Source organism: Chiroxiphia lanceolata, chromosome 4, assembly GCF_009829145.1.
Source record: "Chiroxiphia lanceolata isolate bChiLan1 chromosome 4, bChiLan1.pri, whole genome shotgun sequence".
Taxonomy (NCBI): Eukaryota; Metazoa; Chordata; class Aves; order Passeriformes; family Pipridae; genus Chiroxiphia; species Chiroxiphia lanceolata.
Genome location: NC_045640.1, coordinates 72,595,876 through 72,616,159, shown reverse-complemented (window position 1 = coordinate 72,616,159; position 20,284 = coordinate 72,595,876). Strand labels below are relative to the sequence as shown.

Here is a 20,284-nt window from a genome sequence, read left to right as displayed (position 1 = left end):
ATGCCCTTTAAGAGAACTTGTGCACGTGATTTTCAACAGCATCCCTCTGGCACTTTGTGGTGGTGTTCTCTTTTATATCAAATCCTAAAACTCAGTGACTGAAAAACAGATTTATGCATATTTTTCAGGTATCATAGAAAAGACTTGACTCTAGATTGGAGGTTTTTTGTATGGCTTTTGGTTTATTTTTTTTCCCTTTAGCTGACCTTTTGTTTCTGCCCATGGAAAATCAATCTTATATAATGCATTGGGAAACTCTCTCTCTTAAGACTCCCTGCCTTTCACTTTGGGTTATCCTCTCAGCCAAATCCTGCAAGATTATAATTGATTTTAAAAGTCAGCAGCAAAAGTATTTGATCCTTAGGTGACAACCAGTCAAAGAGGAGCCCTCAGGATCAGTGTTAAACGTCAATGAAATGAGATTCATGCTAGGATAGGCAGGTTACAAAAATTTAAATCCTGCTGTAATAGTGACAGTAATAAATGGAAACTCAGCAAAATGAAGCTATTAGTCAACAGTGTGTAATGTCATAAACTTGAACAAATGATTACAGAGCAGCTCAGGCCTGAATTAAAACCAAACAAGCTGAAACAAGCAATATCATTGAGATGGATAAATAAATTTATTCGAGTGGATATAATGACACCTACATTAGAATAAAAGCCAAAGTTTTAACTGATCTGTTTAAGCTAATCTGGACATCATCACTCAAAATGGGCAACAGCACCTGTATGCACTGCTACTAGAATCAAAATTTCAACTGCTGAACCCTGTCATTGTTGGGGTTTTTTTCTTCTGTGGTGCTTAGAGAATCTCTATAGAAAACTGTAGAGAACTTCATAATGTCCTCATGAAAACTATTGCAACTATTTAGTATGAAGAGCACCTAAAACAATACTGGTACACAGAATGGCAAGGCAACCTTAGCAAAGAGCAAGGTTGAATTAAATTGACCTGGCATTAAAGAGCACAAAGCAGCCTGAAGGCACTTGGCCGTAGGAAGGTCGTATAGGATAAAACAACCAGAAAACTGCTTCCAGGGAGGCAACCTTTCAGGGCACGTAATCTACATCTACCTAAGAAATACAAATAAGGAGAGGAAAGAAAACAAATGGTTTCTGGGAAAAAAATAATGATTAAATGGTGTAGCACACAGTGTTATGCTGCACTCTTACATGCAGCTTGTTTTCAAACAATGCAAAACATTGTGTTGAGGGATTTTTACAATGACTCTATTGATACTATAACAAGCTGCAATTTTTCTTGTAAGGTCAAGTGTTCCAAATTACACCTTTAACATCTTCAGCAAACGCAGCAAAGTGAACTATCATTATTTTTCAGCAGCAAGAATGCTAAGTGAAAATATTGGAATAGTCCAACTATAATATACAAATAGAGTAAGAGATATTTGATGCTGAAATAACAAATTTTAAATTGTGCATAAAAATGAATTCTACCACTGAAGTCATGCAAAGTTTCGCTATTTTTGCATATATGTTAGCAGAAAATATGCAATAATTTTCTTTCTTACAGGCTTAGAACAGCAGGTGACTTGTTAGCAGACCCAAGATGCTTCTGGAAGCAAAGCAGTGGTTCTGCATGATTCATCATACCTTTTGGATCACCATGCCGTAGGTTTAAAACATCTGTAAAAACAGCCTGTATTATTTCTTTGTGATCTGTGAGCCTCTGAAAATCCAGCTTCTTCAAAATGCCTATTTTTTAAGTGGAAAAATTTGAGTTTTATTTCTCACCCAAGGCATACTTAATCGGGATAGACCAGATTTCAGGTGATTTCACTATTTTTTTTTCCTGGAAGTAGGAACCTGCATGCAGATCTTGCATATAGGTCCACGTCTTTTAGCAAAGTCTCCAAAAATATAAATGCAGGTATAAAACTCAATCCAATGTGTTTAAGTGACAAGGGAAATAGAGGAGGAGTAACTGTGTAATACAGGAGTATAAAATCAAGTGTGAATTTAATTTGCATTCGAGGCTCAAATATTTAATCATCTGGGATGAAAAGTAGTGCACTCAATTTAGTCCACTCATGGTTCACTCAATGGGTGTCTGTGAGGTACTTGATCTCCACCCTGGGTGTTGAAGGACTCTGCCTTTATCCACAAAACAGCATCAGTCCAATTCCAAGCCCTTCCTTAACAGTCCTTTTTCCAGTCTGAGAGAGCAGAGAATTATCTTTGAGAAGTCAGTGGTCATGAGCACCCATGGCTCCAAGCTCACATTATTCACATCAGTGGAAAGCCTTCTACTGCTGCTCAGAGTGAGATGATTTTTAAATATTCCATCAGTGCTCTGAAACCTAGGCCTCCTCAGCCTTCTTCAAAGCCAGTGGAAGCTGGTTTTTTGACTTGAGGAAAGCTGGCTGGAATCAATGGCTTGAAGGTCTGTCTGCCCTCACTCCTCCTTTCCTTCCTTCCAGTCTGCATTCATGTGGTGGCTGTCCTATCTGTATTTCCAGGCAGCACAGGGATGTAGGCACTCAACTCAGACACAAATGCCAAGCCAAAATAAACTAAACAATTCTCATCCTCTTATCTAACATTTTCAAGCTTGTGAGACGTTTTAGAGGGCACCTTGGTGACTTTGAGCCAGCTGGTGCCCTTGTAGCACTCTGTCTTGAACATGTTTTCAGTCCTATTTCCAAGGGCTTTCTGCTGGTTTTCCCCTGGTTGTACTAAAATCTGCTTGTTGCCTTGACAAATATTTGTTTCTGTTTCTGTGTAAGTAAACATCTGACATAAAATTGTCTCAGGATTCTATATGCAGATGACTGCTCTGCTACTGTTTACCAGAGTTCAAAACCTGGGCAAACAGCAATTTGTTTGGGCTGAGTAAGTAATACTTTATTTTAGAGGGCACAAATAGCCATGTAATTATTTTGAATTAAGAAATTACCATATCATTTCAGGCTCATTACATGGGTATTTATTCTCAGCAGATTATATACAGGCTGTTACAATAGTAACTAGTGTAACTTTTGTTTTGAAAGGGAAATAGGGTAGTAATGAAAGGAGGAACGTGCCTCTGGTGAGCTTGCAATCCTTAAAATGGCAGTGCCATTCCAAAAGTGTGGAGCTCCATTTTCAACTGGAAAATAGTTACTGTTCTTGCATAGCGTTTTAAGGAAGAAGCAACTAGCAATAATGCACTTATTTATTTTTATTTATATATTTCACACAAGGAAACCCAGGAGCTTTGGGAACCATAACTCAGGCAGAGGCTCTGAGAACAGCTTGCTGATCGCTGGCTCAGCTTGTTGTTCATTCCTACCTGGAAGTCAGAAATCTCAGCAGAGACTCAAGGCTTGATTTCAGGACTCAGGCTCTGAGCACCACTCCCTGAATTCCACAGATTGGTGTTTTTATGGAGTTAGTGCGAGCCACAAGATTTGGGAATGATATGCATAATTCCATCCATGGTTTTGATGTGAGGGATGGATTTTTTAATGGTAGTGGGCCAGGTGTGCAGCACAGGCATCGCCACAGAGCTTTTCATGTGCCTGAGAAAGCAGCAGGAGGTGCTGGCAAAAATGACAGCTCTGGACAACCCATGTTGTCAAAGTACTACAACAGAGCAGATAAAAACATAGTCAAACTGGGTAATGATATGTATGACTCATGTATTCCTAGCAGAGAACAGGTAATTGTAATTCCCTGAGGACCAGTCCTGGCACAGGGTAGGATATCCATGTGTTTCAGCATCTCTAATAGAGCAGCAAGCTGGTTGTTAATGCGAATTCCCTTCTGTTTTCTCAGTGTCCATCAAGCTCCTGTGCTGGACTGCACCGTGAGGGTGTTGCGTGCATCCACCTTTCTGCCATGAGCCTCCTGCCTTACATTCATCCCAGAGAGCCTGACCATGGATAACAGGATCAACAATCTCTGAAGAGCCTGATCCAGTGGACACGGGGAGTCTTCAGGCCTCCATCACCTTCCAGCTCGTGCTGTAGGGCACTCACCTGGCTCGAGTCCTCCACTTCCCCAGTTCAGCTTCCTCTAACAAGAGTAAGATTGCTCTGGTTTTCCTTTCATGATTCTAAATGCTTATTTAATCTCTCTAATCTTCTTAGCACCAACTGAAAAGACTAGCACACAAAAACGTGAGAAATATTTGTTGTGAGGTAGAAATTCACCTAGTCATAAAATAATTGCTTCTAAACTGTTAGTCATTCAGGGCATGATTCTAATTGCATTATACTTAGGGGATCATAATGAAACAGACTTCCAAATTTACCCTGGAGCACTTCTTCTGCAGTATTGGATTGGAAAGCTGTAATTTGAATAAATGAAATGAGTAACCAAAGACAGAATTTCCCTCTCCCTGATATGTCTCATATAAAAAAAAAAAAAAAAAAGAAGGAAAAAAAGAAGAAAACTGTCTTGTTTAAGTAATTAGTGAGATGCTGACAAAATGCAGGAGGTGTGCAGTGGATATTTTGTATCTCAGATGAAAACAAATTAAAAAAGACGATTCCTGTATAGGCAAGCTAAGCTTGTTTTCAGAAGGAACAAATTCCTATTTTTGTATGATCAACTAAAGACAAAAGAGGCAGTGAGAGAAGAAATGTTCAAGAAAGCCTGACAATAACCTTGTTGTTCATTTGAGAAAGGGAGAGCCATAACATTGAGAAAGCCCTCAGGTGTGTCATACAGCTGTCAGACCTTGGGTCTGAGGCTGGAGGAGATAATGACTGTGTTTGCTGCTCAGTGCAAGAGAAACCAATAGAAGGGTTGTGGGATGGCAGTGTTTTGCTGTGATATGCAATAACAAGAAATTGCTAAATTCTACCTCAGCCCCTTCCCTGTTTTCTCCTCCACTCCCATGAGGTCACTCTGCCTGAGCCGCTTTCCTCAACCACAGTTGCAGTTCCCTCAGATTCGCACTTTGCTCCCTATCACAGAGTCAGGGCTTTGCTGCAAGTCACAACTCACTTCTTATTCCAATTCAGTGCACCTCCTCCTTTGGTCTCGTTCCTTTAAAAAACTGTCTTGATTTCAGGTAATTAATTCAGGTCAGTGCTTTCCTTCTCAGATGGTTGGAACCAGGCTCTTTTCCAAAGGCTTGGAGAATGAGCATGTCCAGTGAGATTGGGCTGATGTTAAAAAGAGGAATGTTGGCCAGCTCACCTTAATGTGAGCTAATGAGGATAACACAACTACACATCTCAGACTGGTTTTTAGATAAAAGTCTTTTGCTGACAGATCACCCCTATACATCTGAATATTGCCCTCGTGTTAGAAGATTTACCTGTGAAACAAAAGCTGCTTATACATTTACCCCACCCTCACACTTACTCCTATATTTTCTTCCCTTTTCTAATTCCTCTTTTTCACCACTGGGAAGGAGAACCATTCTTTCTGTGTCCTTTTCTCACCCCTGATAATTTACAGTGTTCTTAGAAAAGGTGCAGTGAAGATGAGCACTTTCAGAGTGACCCTTCACAGCATATATCAATAGATGGCAGTAGCTGAATCTCATTGGAAAGAACATACCTGTAAAAATGTCATAATTGGCTTTTTCTGTAAGACAAAAATGAATGCACACTTTACGGATTGAAAGAAATGCAAGTTATTTCATAAATCAGGGTCAAAGTACAATTTCCCTTTTTCATTCTCAAAAATTTTGATAGCAAAAGTTGCTTTAAACAGCATCCAGTTTGCTGGAAGCCGTAAATTGAAAGACTCCACAGGTTCAAAAACAGGATCAGAAACGTAGATCTGTTCAAGTCCATGAGTCTTTCCTTGGAACTGGGTTGGAAACTTGTTACTGATGACATGGCCATGACATTCACTTACAAAACAGACTGTCAATACCTGCACTAAAATTTGGAGCCAGAAAGTCCTGCATCCCCGGTGGATTAGCTTGTTTTTGAAATTTCCCCAAATGTTTTCCTAATACCAATCCAAATATTCTGTAGCACTCTTGTAAATACAATCTAATCTCATTATTTTGTAGTATCCTGTATGTGAACACATCTATTTTAATGTCTCCAGTTTACATGAAAGCAAAATTTCAAAGTACTCTGTAATCACCATTGTTTTAATGGAGTAAGTCCAAAAAGCTAGTCTGTTAATCAGTAACTCGAGTGTCTGCAACACATTTTCAAGATGTTCACATTTTTGATTTAATTTTCAAAAATTTGGAAGTCCCAGTTCTCCTTCAGTGACAATTTATTCTTCTCCTTTCGTGGCTCCTACTTATTTTCCTGTAGTACAAAATTTACAATTCGTTATTTTATTGCTGGAAAAGTTTTGACAAAATCAAAATCTGTTTTCACATATGTATTATACATCTTCAGTGAAAACTCATTTTGAAGCATCACATGGATTTTTAGATCACTTAGATTTTTCTCATCAGAAGCAGAATGTCACCGAAATTAGCATAAGCCAGTAAATTAAAGCATATGGCTGCTGATGTATCAAAACTTCTTGATGGGAAAAACAGAGCCCTCTGGCAGAACATTTCTGAGCACTGTTATCATCTGAATTCCTGGGTCTGTAGAAATATTTTGTGCTTATTTGCAAGCACAGTGGTTTTTTAAGTCTTGATTGTGATTATTTAAATTCTTTTGTTTATAATTCAAAGGTTTTTTGTTCTCCCTTTCTGTAAGTGTTTAAGTGATGCTCCAGTAAGAAACATTCAGAACAGATATATTTTTGTGACATTTATTCTGTGAGCAGTCGGGGGAAATGCACTGCCTGGTAATTGGCAAACCAATATTTTCAGATTTCTAGTTGAGTTCAGAGGATAGTAAAATGCTGGAAGCTTATGCTCAATATTATCTAAGTTCTGTGAGCCTTGCATTACCAAAACCATGTTGCAGTCTGAAAGAACCAATTTTTTCATGATATGTAAAGTACATTTTCTCTGGATAGAAAATGTGTGAGGGTAATTATTTTTGTGTGCTGTTATGAAACTACTTACTTGTTGCTGTATTGGTTTAAAGTGGTAACTTGATAATGATTAATAATTATTATTTCAGGCTTTGACCACATGTTCTTGTCCACTCCAATCTCCAGGTCAGCCAGAATGCACCTGTACTGCATATATATCTACTTATACAATGATTTTTGCACTTCTCATTCTGCTCCCTCTTTCTTTTACAATCTAAAGCTACTAAGATTTATGCTTCATGCTTCATGCTTCTGCATGCAAGCTAAATAGATGTAATTTTAATCCAAATGTGAATTTTACTTGCATATCTACAAGATGATACGGTACATTCAGTTTGAGCAAGATGCATTTTTGATGATGAAAAAGAATTTAAAATGGGAGAAGAATGTTACCTATCAGTTTCCCCAGATCATGATACATGATTTCACTCAAACATCTGTCAGCCACACAGTAGTTCATTTTCCTGAATCAAACCTTAGAGAAGCTAAGGAACAATAACGTTGCTCAAAGAAAATTGAGCACCCGCTGGGCAAATGATATTATTGTTTTCAGCTGCGTGGAAGTCTAAATTCTCAACTGTTTTGACTGGAACAGTCAACTGTTTCCAGAGGCGTGTCCCTGTGCCCCTTCCTCTGCTCACACAGTAGCGTGGGCCGCAGTTTGTATTCCCAGATAAAAGCGATGTTTGAAGTGACACCTGTGCTTTTCTCGGTTCTTTGAAAGTCCAAAGCTCAGATATGATCTTTCCTGAAATCACATTCGACCTGTACTGAAGTCTAAGGGTGGAAATGAAGAGATTTAGCTTAATAAGATTCATCTTTATCTGCTTGAGATATCTGTCTGGAGCAGAGCCCGGGCCTGTGAGCTGCACCCATTTCTCGGAGCAATGCAGAGTGACTCGATGCAAGTTTGCACTCAAAGATCTGCTGTGAAGAATTAAGCAGGATTTTTTTTTCCCACAGCCATTCCGTGTAAGTAACAAAATCTATCCTTACTTAATATAAAGAGAAAAAATCCCCAAGCTGCTAGAGGACAAGGTGAATTTCCAGGGATTAAAGAAAACCCAAACACACTTCATAATGGTGCTGAGCTTTAAAGAAAATTGCCTGATCCTTTTTTCCAAGATTCTTTCAGTCTTTCCAAGATTCTTTCAGATTCTTTCCAAGTACTTTCAGTCATGGGGTTTTAGAAACCTTTTACTACAGTAAGAAATTCTCATCCATATTTGGGACCATTCTCAAAAATGCATATTACATTATTCTAGTCTAAATTTTTTTGTTATTGCCAGTAAAAATAGGATTTCCTTTTCATCAGGTGAATAATATTAACTGTACTGGCTAAGACTGTGGGGTGTAATGCTACATGCAGGTGTTTAAAAATGAAAACTATCATTTAATTCCAAAATGCATGTCATTTCACATCATCAGGACTAAAAAAAGATCGCTTCTTTAAATGTAAATGCAAGTGTATGTAGTTCAGGGATCAAGGTGGTGCTGTAAGAGACACAGACACAATAATGTACATTTTATAAAAGTTTAAAGTTTTAACTGGAAAAAAACCCCAAAACTCAAACCCAAAATAAATGTCAATCTGTTTTTCTCTCTTCACTGGTCACTTCAGCCCTAGAAAATTAAATAGAGAAAAAAAAAGGGGGTAAGCTTATAATACAGTGAGTTATCTTTACTTCACATCATCTATTTCCAATCCTGCTGTTCTTTTAGCTGTGGAGCTACAGATGGTGGTTGCCCTGTGTGTGGAGTTCCCGAAAGCGCCGCGTAGATTCAAGCACCAGACCATCAGAATCCCAGCTGCTAGCTAACAACCCAGTCTTGATTTAATTTAATCTAATTTTTTCCTCTTTCTAATTATTTTTCCTTCCACTAGAGTGGAAACAAGTTTAAAAAAAATAAAAAAAAAGAGTATAAAAATACAGAAGAAACATAGATATTATTATCAACATTTTTTTTATTCTCCTTGGCCTCCTAGTCTGCAGAAGATTCACAGCTTCTATTTTGTGAGGATTATTGGGATGATGAATAAATGCTGTGAAGTTTATTTCACAGTCTTTAAGTCTTCTCTCAGAGTCATTTGGATTTGCAAACTTTCACAGTACTTTGGCAGCACTCCTTGATGTTTTTCTCCAAGACAGATACCCTTCCACAGCAGCATTATTTCAGCCTTTCTTTACACTCATGAGTGGTCACTAGGACAAAACCTTAATAAGATCTATTGAGTTTGTCCGTATCCACTCAGTGCATTATTCGACTCATGAGAACTTTCTAGGTTCCAAACAGAGGATAAAACCCAGCCATTCCTGTACTCTCATCTCTCAAACCACCTGACCTAATTTCTGATGATTCTACTAAGATTTTGAAGCAATGGACCAGGTCCACACAGACCTGCTCCTAGTAGAAATCTCCATAGAGTAAATGCAATCTGAGTTAAAAAGCTCAGAATAAAGACACCAGGATCCTTCTTTCTTTCTCAAAATGCAGGTCATCCCTGGGAATTCTCCCTGATCTCTGTGGGTACTTCTGCACCAGACAGATCCAGAGGGCCCCTGAACCTGGAGATCCCAGGTGCAACCAGCTCTTTGTTAAGATGAGATCTCCTTTCCTCTTGCTTCCCAGTTGTCCTTGGATGGGTGTCAACAAATCAAAGTATGCTTCAAGCATGTGCCTGATGTGGGGACAGGATCCTGGAGCATGCAGTGGGGGTTCTACCAGTGAAGTGCTGACGTCTCTCTTATCTTTCCTAGAATAAATTAGACCACTGGCTCAAAGATGACTTCTAGGAGTGCTTTAAACAATTTTAGCCAGACAGGTGATGTGAATATGTATTATTTACTGATGTTTTTTCCAGCTCAGTTTTTTGACCTCTCCCCAGATTGACCCGCTGTCATGCTTAATAACATCAGTATGCTTATTTTGCCTTCTGAAAATACATTTTGTTTATAATACAGATTCACAGAGATCCTGTGTTAGTACTGAGGGAGTTTTGCTGTAGTGCTAGTTGTGTGCTGGGGTACCCAGAGGCTGTGGAAGCAGTCTAGCAGTATTGTTTCAATCCAAACAAATACGGTAAAGGCATAAAGAAACCTTAAAAACACATTCATGTACATGCTTTCTGCTAGAGCCATGAAACGGCAACCAATCTAAAAAAAAAATGTATCAAATGATGATTTGCTATTGTGATTCGTTCAAATATCAAAAGAAACCTGTGGCTTTTCGACCTTTAATTAAACCATAGGTGCTTCTTTGTTTCTCCTTCCTACATATGTTTTGCTTTTAACAAAGGTGGAAAGCCTAAAATGGTTCAGGGCTGTGCTTTGCCTCAGAAATGGCTCTGACCTGGCGCTCTGAGGATGATGGCAAGCCTGTGGTTTGCTGTGAATTAGCTCAGTGCACTTGCTGGGACTGGGAATCATGTACTGTAACTAAGGCAATAGACCATTCCCGGGTTTCATTCTGTGAGGTTCAGGGAGCCTCCTGCAAAGTGCTTGCTTTTAGTGCCTTTTGGAGGACTTCAAAGAACACCAGGTTTGGGGAAGAAGAAAATATAGCAAAAGTACCCATCTCCTAATACAAATGCATTGTTTCCTGTCAGCTCTGCTAAATAGGGGCAGTGTGGTACAGCTCGTTGCTGAAGAAGAAAACTCAGTTTTCCAGCAATATCCCTTGTATTTTTTTTCAGGCAGGGAAAGGATCTGTTTTCTGTTTCAGGTTTTAAAATATGATGTGTAAGAGGGACTGCATTTCTTTTCTCAGGCTGCAAGAGTAAATACTATATATTACATCTAACTACTATTTATGCAGTCTAATGAATTTGCAGGATTCACTGGTATATTAAAAGTGTAAAAATATTTATTTCTGAGATTTGTTTAAAAAATAATAAAAAAAATAGTTTAAAAAAGCATTCTGGAAGAGTTTTTGAGGCATGAAATTTCCCTTGTGTTTCAGGTAGGGATGCTTCCTCGAGCTCTGAGTATAAGCTTGGCTCATCCCTTAAGATCCATGCTTGGATGGTAGCCCACATGGAGAAGAGTTTAGCTATCTGTGCTACACAGTCCTTCACACAAGGAGGCTTTTCTGAGGGATTTGAGAGGGTAGTGAAGTGGGCAACACCAGCAGAAGAGTTTGGCAGGCTGGGGAGAAACATCCCAGCTGGGAGGCTGTAAGCACAAATAGCTGATCCCTCAGCTTCTCTTTTTACCTCTGCTTCTAAAGAGCAGCAACGTGGTGTTTTAGGAAGCTTGAAGTGCACACCACTCTGCTGGACTCTGTAGTGTTTTTTATCCATCTTCAGGAAAACAGGAGCCAAATGCCAGAGTGTTTTTGGGAGGCATCGTAGGATCCAAAGTTCAGGTCGCAGGTGAACAAACCACACTCTCCAAACGTGTGATTATCCCTCATTCCATTCGCTCTCAAGTGGAACCTTCCAAGACTTACAGCTGGTTTGTCCTTTGTTCTGTTCATTTTTTTCCCTCTCAGTTACAAACTCATGTAAAAGCCCAGGCTAATCTAGAGTGTAGCATGATCGAGGATTTTGCTTATTCATAACAATTTAGTAAGCTGTGCAAAGATAGTGCTATTTTAAAAGTTTTTAGATTGTATCTCTTCCTAAAGAGTAGAAAATGCAAATGGCTTTAATACAATCAGCTGTATCTGCTTAGACTTGCTAAATCATGAGGAGTCATGGTGCAAAACAACACAGCTCTCTTCCAGGCAACACTCTAAATTTATGGTACAATGATGCCAGATGACAATGGAATTGCAAAAGAAGTGCTTAGTACCTCAAAAATTAATACCTAGCGAGTCCATTTTTTTATGGTGATGATTATAAGTATTCACTCTGTGTTTGAACATAATCCTCTCAGAACAGCAGTTTACTAAATGTACTGGAGATTATTGAACAAAATACAAGTTGAGGTCACGTTTGGGTCTTCATTGGGCAAATAACTATCATTTTCTTCTCAATCAGAAACAAAATTGCAATGTTGCAGGAGGCACTCAGGTTTGGTGGATACAAATGGGAAGTTGATACCTGTGCTCTGAGCGATTCAGAGCTATGCAGAGGAAAACAAGCACATCACACTTCTTAGTTATGAGAATAAGTGTATTATTTCACTTCAGGAGCTGTTACTTGAATGTGAAAACACTGACCAAACACACTAAGAGATGGCAATGCTACTGAGTCCCACGCAGAGATGGACACCTGCCTTAGTGTAAATACTCACAGAGGTACAGAGATGATAAATAGGAGGGAGGCAGGGAGGAATTCAGCCTCTCCCAAACCTTTCCATTGTTCACTTCAAATAGAAGTTTCACAACCTCTGCTTTATGATCCATTTGTTATATTATGTACCTATTTTATTTGGAGTAACAAATCAGTTATAAACATTTATTTTTAGCAATGAATCACACTTCTGGGCACACTTAAGCAGAGCTCATGTATGGTCTGTCCAGTACTCTGCGTGCAGCTCTTTGCATCAGATGAAAAATGCACAACTTAATCAGTTGTAACTGTAGCTATATACCAGGAGGGCTGTTTGATCTTAAATCTGAAGAAATCATCATGACTTTGTTTATTATTTCCAATTTCATAGTCTCACGCAAAATGCAAGAGTTTATTTTAGCAGCAATCATAAAACTGAATAATTTGTTTCTAGACATACTCTTTGCTAATTCATGATGCAGTAAATTTTTTTCAGTCAGTTTTGTGTCTTTTGCCACAGCTCCTCATATTTACATACAGACCCAGAGAAGCAACTGTTAGAACTGGAAGAACAGTGGCAGAATTGTGGATGGCATATGGTGTACTTTGACTAATTAGGACGAAGTGCAATTTATTCCAAGTGCAAGAGAAGGATAAAGAGGGTCACTAACTGCGTTTGTGTTAAACTGTGAATTTCACTCCTCACTTTTCCCCCCTTGAAGTGGACTTTCTCCTGCCTGTGTTACTCGGGAGGTGATGTCAATGCAGTGTAGGACATTAACAAGACCAACCCTCTTAGCTTTGAGGTTTGACTTCCTCCCCCCCCCCCCGCCCAGCCTCCTCTTAATAATGTGACAGTTTGTTGCTGCAGGAGAGAGACAGAGCTGCATCTCTGGTAAGTAAAGGTCAGACGCCCAGGGCTGCACAGGCTGCTGTGCTGATCAGAGCCGGGGAGAAAAGAGAGGAGTGATGGCTTCTCAGTGTTAAGAGTGGCCTCACAGAAGAAATGTATTTGAAATAACAATGGTTTGAAGCAGCATGTCACTAACCTCCAGTTCTGGATATTAAAAAAAAAAAAAAAAAATGCCAAGCCCTTGAATGTTTAATGATAGCTGAACAAACTTGGAGTGACCCAAGGAAGATGGAAAGTCACAGAAGTTAATGCTCCCGAAATACAGCAGAGCTCAGTAGTCCTTTAAAGCCATTAAAGAGCTTTTACCATCTGTTAAGTAATTACCTATCATCATTAGTTATTAGAAGTAGGAAATGATGTAAAGGGCACCAACACGGCAGAAAAAGAACAGCCAGATTCTTGTGGGTTTCTTGAATGAGGTCATTAAAACGTGGTTATTAATACTGAAATAAAAATGAAAAACATTTACAGGCGACGTTGTAGCTGCTCTGTTTCAAAAAAGAAAGCACTGCATTTTTCCTGATAGTAAATATTTAGCTCAAGTCTTGCACTTGTTACTAGCATGAGATAAAATCTCCAAAAAACAACATAAGATGATGAAGATTTAAGGTTTCTGAATTCAATGCATTATAGCTCAGCTAAAACCAATTACGGAAAACTCAATTTGAGGATCATGACTTGGAACAGATTAAAACCAAGTAACCAAAAACCCCCAAAGCTGTGTGTGCTTTTAAGCTGCATGATTCTACATGCAAACATATGTGCACATTCTTACTTATACACCAATATGGGCTGTGATTTCCCTAATTCTAATTTCTTTTTTTCACCCTTCTTAGTCAAAGTAGGTTCCCGAAAATGTATTTCTTTCTAGGCATTAGCTGCATATCTTTAAGCATTCTGCAAGAATTGAAGTCTGCAGGACTCAGGTTGCACAGGGATCCTTGGGTATAGGCTTTGCAATTTTTTAGTTTTATTTCCTTCAACCAGTTGATATATCTCACAGCAAGTTTATAATACACATTAGAGTTATACAAATGCATAAAAGCCCTGTTCTGGAGGTTTTTTAAAGTGTGCTCTCAGTTGTTTTTCATGGAGTGGTTCAATTCCAAAAATGATGTGGTTTTCTAGTAAAGGAGGATAATTCTCTGTCAGTCAAGAAAACTCAGAAGGGTGCAGGTTGTTTTTGATGTATTTAAATTTGAATTTTGATAGCTGTACCTATTTCTTCTCAGATTCTCTGCTGGAAAAGTCCTTGCAGACACATTATTGGGCCTCCTATAAAACTAAAAATGGTTTCAATGACTGAAGTTGTTCCAGAGGCAGCTTGTGAGGGCTGAGTTTGCCTGTACTGCAGCAGAGTGAATGTTGAGAAAATACCTCTTCCTTGGCAAAATTGCTTGGCTGTTTGTGAAAAACCTAAAAAACCCATAAGTGGCAAAGGATGAGCTGTGCCTGTGTCGAGGCACACAAAGGGCCTGTCCTGAATGTGTGCTTTGGGACCTCAGTGTTAAGAAACTGCCAGTATCCAAAGCAAATAGTGCCCAAGTGAGTGGCCTACCCTGGTCATGTAGTTGCACAAAGAGAATAGAAATAAAAGAAATTGTTGAACCATCTAGAAATCAAAGAGAAAGTCATGCCCAGGCTGCCCAGGCTAACCCTGGTTTATGGCTGCAATAACAAGACAACTGTGTGAGAAATGGGCAAATCTCATAAATTAAAAAATTAGGAGTTTGGAAATTGCTATGGTGGATGATCAAGAAAGAAGTACAGTAAACACCAAAAAAAGGGGAATTAGGACAGCAAAACTAGGGCCACTGGGGTAAGAGAACACAGGGTAAGCTATGTAATGGGGAGACAAGGGGTGAACATGGGAAGGGGACAAGGTAATAAAAGGAGTAAAAACTGGTGCTGCTCCAGGGCTCCTTTCAACAGCCCCATGCCTGATCAATGCAGTCGTTCCCACCATAATCCTGTCTGACTTTCTCTTCCATCCAGAAGGGAGACAGTGCATCTTCCCTGGCCTTGTGGGATCCCCATGAGCTCATCCCAGCACCGAGTATGGATGGGAGCAACTCGGGGAGCACAGCATCACCTTCCCTTCACGACCCTCTGCATGAGGCTCCTGGATCTGTGGCTGCAGACGTTGAAGGACTGCAATGTTTCTGTGTGTATGTATGGGCTTCTTTCTTTCTAGGGCTCTATTGCAAAATCTAGTGAATAATATTGAATTACTTTGCTTCTTGGAGTAATTTTTCCCTGAGCAATTTCTTTTTAATATGTGAAGTATGGCATATATAAAATGCACCACATATTTAAAAAAAAAAAAAAACACACAATTTTATTTTGGTTTTGGCAGCTGCAAGTCTAAACATTTAGGTAAAGAACAGAGGCATTAGGTTTGTGCTGCCAAAATCTTACTCATAAGGTACCTTATCCCATTATTTTTTCCATCTGTTTTGACTCTTAGAGATTATTGCAGCAGCTTAAGAGTTTGATTTGTTTCCACCAAGGCATAGGAAGAGAATCTGTGAAGAGTCAGAACTGCTTAAAACCACAGTCTTAACTGCTGAAATATTCTGTTTATGAAAATACTTTCTGAATTTATGTTCAAAATCCTCTGCCTGATTTGTTGAATGAGGAGGAAGAGAGAGCAGGGGATTTTTCTCTGTCAGGTCTCCGCAAGCACGGCTGTGTTGAATATTTAAATACAGCATTTGCTGTCGGTGCACATTGTTATACACTTTTTTGGGGGAACGACAGTCTGTGGAAGATTATGTTTGCCTTTCCACTAGAGTAAAAACAAAAATATCAAACAAGCACTGAATTATATTTTAATGTAAGTTGGTGTTATGTTCTGTTTTAATCAAAAATTGTTTGGGAGTATCTCTCCCCTTTGTTGCTTCAAACCCAAGCAGCAGTTTTGGTGGGGACAGTGTGTTGTCTGGATGGTGGTGGTGGTAAAGAAACTTGGAACAAAGACAATATTTGCAAAAGTGAGCACCATTTAATCTGTATTCAGACACCTGACTAAGAGCTGGACTGCACAGTCCTTGAGTACCCAAGGCTCTTCTGCAGAAGCAACTTCATTCTGCAGAATTGTTCTGTCTATGTGGACAGCTTCATCTGCTCTCAGACTCCCCCTGCACCTGAAACATGTCTCCAGTCCATAAATAACAGTGTCTTGCTGGCACTGAGCCTCAGTCCTGGCAGCTGATTTATGGACCTTCAGGAAGAGCAGGCCAGCCCTTGAGGCCAGAGGCTCACCCTTCCGTATTTTAACATCCAGGAGGATGTAAGGGTGGCAAAGCTGAAACACTGAACTTCTCATGCATTGCAATATACCATATATCAGGTAGTGCAATCGTTGGGTTAATGCTGGAAAAGCAGCTACCAGTAGAACGTTTACTGTGAAATAAGCAGAAATTTAGCTTGTCTGAAAATGGAAAGGGAGCTCAAGAACTGTGTGTCACAGCCTTTGTTCACTGTGATCTGAAAAAATGTGTAAAACTAATTTTGGTTTGGGTTTTTGAAAAATGGAACAGGTTACCTGAGCAATGGTTGAGAAGAGGACTGCAACCAGGGCATCTCAATGGCATTTGAAGGTAACAAAATATCTATGGGGTGAGTAAATCTGTGTATTGGTACCAGCACCAAGTCCCTTGATGCATTCTCAGTAAGTTAGAAGTTGCAGCATGTCGAAAGCTGTGACAAAGAAGGTGTGACAGTTAAAAAGGAAATATCAAAAATAAAGTAAAATAAATCTTTGAATGAGCTGAACTCTAAATAATTAAAACTTGCAAAAAGTGTAAGAAGTGAAGCAGAAATAATTGTTGCTAATATTTAAAAGCTATGAAATGCCTGCATGTGTCCAGGCATCATTTTCTTTTCTAAGATGTCAGATTTTACATTACAGAAAGTTATCACCCCCAGACTGGTATTTTTGGAACTGCTCAGTGTCTAATCAGTTAGTGAGAGTAGTTAACAATTGCAAGCCTCATGCCTGGAAATAAAATCAACATGAGTGTTCCTGCTGTTGGCTGAGTTGGGCTGGGGGTGGGCAGGTTGGTGGTGGACAGTGATGGGACCTTCAGTGCCCAGCAGATGCCCACTTTACCCACTCCAATATGCTTTTAATCATAACTTGCTTTCTATCCCTACTAGCGAGGATTTGGGTGGGTCAGCGGGAACACAGAAACCCAAACAGTAAGTAGTACCCTGGATCTTAACCTAGAGGCATAACAGCCATTTCACTCTATAAATCTATAAATATTGCTACAAGCCTTTTGTTGTAACATTGCTGGAAGAGCTTTTATTTTCATATTGCAAAAATAGGAAGAAAGACGATGCTGTAGCCAGCAGGAACAAGGGAGAGTAGCGGCGCTCTGAGACAGCAGAAATAAAAGCACAAGCAGGGAACCACACTGCAAACCAAACCCACCAGGAACTACTAAAAATCAGGAGCTGCCCCATGCAGGCTGGAGAGCTGCCACCCGTGGAGAGAGAGAACCCTGGAGCTGCACAGGGCACAGCTGTGGAGGGCAAGCTGGGGAGTCACGCTGTGCTTGTGAGGGAAGGAGAGCTGGGGGAGCAGGGGATGAAGTTTCTAAGCATTGCAATTTTGCTGTGATTTGTTCAGGATGGGCTGCTCACCCGTGAAGCAGGAGATAGCTGCTTTTTTTTCCTGCTTTTTATTTCTTTTCTTACTTTTTTGTTTTTCTTCTCTATTGCTGCAGAGCTTTTGTCAGGTCAGTGAGTTGAAACATCCTCCAGCAGGGTCAGACAGGAGGTGCAGACAGCCCAAAAAGGGCTTCTCAGAGAGGGACATGGGAGAGGCATAAAGAGAGAACAGGGAATGGGAGAAGCTGCGAGTCTGGTGTGTCCCAGCTTGTGCCCCTTCCTCCTGAGCCTGGTGCTGCAGAGGCTGTGTGGGTGGTCTTGGAGCTGAGGCCTCCAGGTCCTGCTGTGGGTGTCGATGGCCTCAAAGCTGTCAAAGTTGTGAGCACGGCAGGTCCACTTGGCATCCACAGCTCCCATCCCAAATAGGTGTGCTTGAACACTTCCCAACCACTGTTAAGAGAGGGCCAGTGGAGACAGGGTGTGCAGTATCTACCATGACTGCAGTGACTGCTCTGGTAGCTGTGTGTTCCTCTGCTTGTTAATCCCCACTGTCCTCACTGTTGATTTAAATACCTTTATGTGGCATTTGCAGACTAATGGAGCACGGGGACCCAGAAGGAGCCTCTGAAAGGTTGTCTGATATGATCCACATAAATCAGAGCCCATTCATTCTTGCACATGATCCCCTGCCTGCGTAGACTTGGCTTCTGCAGCAAAAAATAGAGATAAGTAGCAAAAGCTGCTCAAGGAGAAGCCTCATTGTACGTGTTATGACAGTCGGGAGAGGGATTAATCCTGGCAGTGTTTCCCTTGTATTTGTTAAGGCGGATGATACACAGTGACAATGGCAGCTGCTCCTTTCCAGAGCTCTGCTGAGGAAACCTTACCTGCATCCTTCAGAGGTGCATAATGCATCATTCCTAGCTCACAGGGGTGATCAAGCCCACAGGTGACAAACACTCCTGTGGCACCACACATAAACATAGCGCCTTATTAGCTCACATTTTGAAGAGCCTTCTCTGGAGGAACGTAAAGGCTGTGAGTGCCATGGTCTCTGTGAGAGCAGCACAGACACATCCCCTTCCATGTTGATGGATCAACAGCCTTTCCTGGACTACGTAGCTAAGCCCTTTCTCTATACTTTTGTTTTCATAATCTGCAGAGAAAGAGCAAGGCTTTTTTCCTGCCTCACTGAGTGTGTTGGTTTAGTGCCTGTGTGTAGCTTAGCTAAGGCAAAAGAGAGTTGGTTCCACTCAGAACAGCACTCAAATCGTTGGGCTACTTGAGGAAAAAGTGTTTCTCAATCACTCCTTTTGAACCCACTGCATTTAACATAGAAGTGTTAAACATGAGTGGAATGAGTGGAAAGGAATAAAGAGCTTTGATTTCTCAATGCTGGTGATGAATGGTGGTGGTGATGGGAACTCTGGGCTAATTGTATCTATGCTGGGGATTTTTTTTCCTTCCTTTTTTTTTATTCCTTTCTTTCTTTCATCCCGTAATTGAACAAGCTGCTAAAAGAACCTTAGCATTAAATATTGAATAAGATGGTTCCTGAGTAACCGTTGCAGCTAATGCACCAGAGAATTGTCCAAGTTTTTGCTACACTTGTGTTGTTTAGGGAATGCTCTCGGTAGGGATTTGACTCTCCTGCCTGTGAACACACAGCTATGAGCAACAGTTGGAAGGACGGAGAGGCACTTTACCTGCACATCAAGCTGGTAACCCTTTCTGTGTTGCACAGATCCCCCTGGGAGGAAGCATGTAAAGCTGTTTAGTTCTCATTGCAGAGGGGATTCCCCAGGAACAGACAGTCCTACAGCATTCACTACCTAAAGCTGACTTATCATCAACAAAAGCTAAGAGAGGAAAAGAAACACAGTAAGTGATCTAAAGAGACAGCCATGCTGTGATGGAAAAAACCTTTAAAAGTAATTACATAAAAAGCATGAGCTTCTCTGCAGAGTTAGGGTCCCTGAATGGAGTAATTAAAAAGGAGCATGCATTTTCAGTTAGAAATCTACCAGAAGTAAAACCAAAATGTAATCAGATTCAGCTTCTAGATGGAAACTTTTTTCACTTCACAGAACAACTAAAAGAAGGTGAATAACAAACACCACCAATTCCCATCGCTGTCATCAATATTGAAGTACTTCACTGAAGCAAAATGTTACGAAGGAAGTTGGTAATGGACATTTAAAGACTTAAAATTTACTGAATTTTCTCCCCAATTTGATTGTAAGTAATCATACCCTCATTTAGTGCAGCATGTGAAGTGTCTGAGCAGCCCAAGGAGCAGGACAGTGCTTCAAACACAGGCTGTGCTGCTTCAGCTACTGCCAAGGGAAGGCGTCGGGCTTGTCAGGGTAGTTTGTATGTAAACTGAGTGAGGTTATTTGTGTTTCAGTGTTGCTTAGAAGTTAAACAGCCCTTTTAGAAGGAAATTTTAGTCAAATCAACACATGCATTCCACCCTCCTCCCAATGGGGAAGCAATTAGGAAAGCGAGGAGAGCATTCCCAAACAGCACTGCTTAACACTCAGGTCTGAAGTGTTTGCTTTTTTTAAATCTAATAATGATACTGACTGGATGACTCTTTTGTCTTTGTGTTTCATTCCCTCATG

The 20,284-nt window shown here is 40.2% G+C and overlaps 2 long non-coding RNA genes across 2 annotated transcripts in view; both read left to right on the top strand.

Moving 5' to 3' along the window:
* Positions 1-1,538: 1,538 nt before the first annotated feature.
* Positions 1,539-9,502, top strand: LOC116785357. Its single transcript, XR_004356502.1, has 4 exons — positions 1,539-1,632; positions 3,778-4,026; positions 7,749-7,887; positions 9,412-9,502. It is a non-coding gene; the product is annotated as an uncharacterized LOC116785357 (long non-coding RNA).
* A 7,073-nt stretch (positions 9,503-16,575) lies between these two features.
* LOC116785352 overlaps positions 16,576-20,284 on the top strand; it is a 58,929-nt gene continuing 55,220 nt past the window's right edge. Inside the window, exon 1 of the long non-coding RNA XR_004356494.1 lies at positions 16,576-19,898. This is a non-coding gene — a long non-coding RNA (uncharacterized LOC116785352). The remainder of the gene's footprint in view (positions 19,899-20,284) is intronic.